Genomic DNA, 2,672 nt, shown 5'->3' on the forward strand with positions numbered 1-2,672 from the left:
TAGCTGGTTCGTGCTCAATCAACGCCTCAAAGTGAGACAGCACGAGCTCTCCCTTGCTATAGCGTACGGTCTACTAAAAGTTCCTAGCGTAATTATACAGAGTTCCGGTGCTCCGGTTTCCAATTTCCTCGTGGACGCCGCCATTTTCGTGCTTTGCGCAGAGCAGGCGCAAAGAGATCGTTTAGATTACGAAATGCGACTTTCAGAACTTTAGACACGCTTTCAGGATGCTCAGGCGATGTCGTTTTGCCCTGCAGGCTGCTTTTTTACAAATCTGGAAGGCGGAAAAGCGCTTTGTGTGATTTTAGATAAAGTTTCAAATAACTGGCAATGGTGCACCAAGATGGCTGACGTACAGAGGACAGTGACATAGTTGTGCTGCTTATATGTTTAGACAGCCTTGACGGGTTGTCTTGTCTCTTAGCTGTAGATGAGAAATTGTGCGAGTGCAGTACAACCGCTAAACAGGGCTCTTTAACGTGCACCACGCAGTAGTGATTTCCACGAACGAGTGCCGGTATGAAACTCATTCAGATCAAAACGGGCAGGGGGTGCGGATCGAACCCAGGGAAGTTGTGCAACGCAAGCCCACTAGGTCGCCAACTCCAACTCTTTATAGGTGGCGAAGTCGTAGTTCCAAGATGGCGGAAGAGACGGGGATAGATCTTCCATGCGCCTTCTCGGTGACTGCTGGTTTGTGTGGTTGTATTTATTTATTTGCGCACAAATGCAAAACGGTCAGGGGGCTGGAGCGTATCACAGATAATGGTCAGAGATGTTTACGTGCGTTAAAAAAAAAAAAAAGAAAAAAAAACTGTTTTTTTTTTTTTTAAGTTGCAGGAACAACACGGAACTTGTGAGGCTTTCCGGAGCGCGAGCGCGTTTTGGGCGCCGGTCACGTCCTTGTATGTGGCAAAATAGTTTTGTTGGTGGTGAAAATATTTTCGTGTTTGCAGTGTGCCTCGCCACCAGTGCTTCGTAACATGAGCCACGTGGGGCGAACGTCAAGGTCCGGTATAGAGCAGCGTTCGGAGTCCTGATGTCACGATGTCAGCTGCTCACAGCTGACACACCGTCGCGGTTTTAGTGCATTGCAACGCGTGATCAACCTGCGGCAGACAGTTTTAGCGTAGCGTAACCGCAGGTAAGGCAGTGCGACCAAAAGTACACGCTGTATCGTTGAAGCATGATTTTCAGTGCGCGCCATGAGCGTTGGCGTGCTTATGGTATAGCCTGTAATAATGCTATAAAAAAAGAAAAGAAAATAAAAAGAACACGATTACGCCGTCGGTGTGTTTAGGGGTTTTGTTTATTGCTTTGTCAAAACAAATATCCAAATATACAGTATGCTACACCTGTGTACGTGTTACTAGCATCGACGCGACCCGCCTCGACAAAACTGCCCGTTTTAACCACTCCTCTCGATCGGTGCAGAAACACGCTTAAAAATACTGCGAGTATTTCTTCATTTGCCCTTCTAATTAACTGACAGCAGGTACGCGTAGCCGGTCTTTTGGAAGTGCGTGGAGCAAACTGCCTCGAGCATGGTGCGACGCCCGTTGGATGTAGGCCGCACCACCTGTGCGGCCTATAAGAGCCGACTTCGACGCGCTGCTCGCCAGTGTGCATGGAAGCTTTCCAGCTATGAAGTGCTTGAACTTTTTCATCTTGGTATTGCAGGTTAGTAAACAGAGATCCTGTCATTGTTTCCGTTCTAATAACATTTGCCTTTTTAAGCTTCCATGCCCTGCATTGAATCATTTAGAGTGTTGTTACTCCTTTTGTGCGGTGACGTAGAGAGAAATCCAGGCCCTATGTCAAAAGTTGAGGCTGAATTTGTGCAAGATCTCAACAACAATGTCCTAAAACTCGAGAGTATATCAACCTCACTTCAACAAGAAGTACTCGAACTCAAGGCAAAGCTAAAACAAACCGATGAAACGCTCTTAGCGGTTTCCGAACAGAATACTCTGCTAACAAACGAACTGAGAGAAAGACTAAAACAAACCGATGAGTCACTTCTAACGCTTACAGGACAGAACGCTCAGTTAAATAACGACGTAGCTTTAATAAAGTTGAAGGAGAGGGACGCTGCCACAAGTGAAGAGCCTCAGTTATCGGCCGCTCTAGGTGATCTATCTAATCTAAAAACGCGCTGTGATGATACGGAGGGCAGGTCCCGTAGATCAAATCTGTTATTCTTCGGTCTTCCTGATAAAGATAAGGAAACTTGGAATCAGTGCGAAGGTTTGGTCGTCGAACTGTGCTTCGAAAAACTCTGCATTCGTGTTGACCCAATCAGAATCGAAAGAGCGCATCGTTTGGGCTCCTTCAACGAACGAAAGTGTCGCCCAATTATTGTTAAGTTCTTTTCATTTAAAGAAAAGTATAATGTCATCAGCATACAAACTAAAAAACTCGCCTTTCGCTATCAGTGAGGATTTCCCGGTATGCGTCCGACTCGCGCGCCGCAAACTGCTTGAATTTGCCCGATCAAAGGGTTTGCCCTTTAGACTTCGTCACGACAAGCTGTTGATGGATGACAAGTGCTTTATATTTGACACGGTGCAAAGTTTGGTTCGAGAAAAAAAAAAAAAAAAACAGGCGTCTACGCCGCTTCCCTTTCCCACCGCGCCCCCATCAGGTTCTGTCGACCAGGGTCAAACGCATCT

At 46.5% G+C, this 2,672-nt stretch overlaps 1 pseudogene; it reads left to right on the plus strand.

Annotated features, from left to right (window-relative positions):
* The first annotated feature begins 343 nt into the window (after window positions 1-343).
* On the plus strand, window positions 344-2,365 carry LOC115313043 (annotated as a pseudogene).
* Window positions 2,366-2,672: the final 307 nt, after the last annotated feature.

The sequence above is a fragment of the Ixodes scapularis genome, unplaced genomic scaffold (genome assembly GCF_016920785.2).
Source record: "Ixodes scapularis isolate PalLabHiFi unplaced genomic scaffold, ASM1692078v2 PGA_scaffold5__190_contigs__length_132052651, whole genome shotgun sequence".
Taxonomy (NCBI): domain Eukaryota; kingdom Metazoa; phylum Arthropoda; class Arachnida; order Ixodida; family Ixodidae; genus Ixodes; species Ixodes scapularis.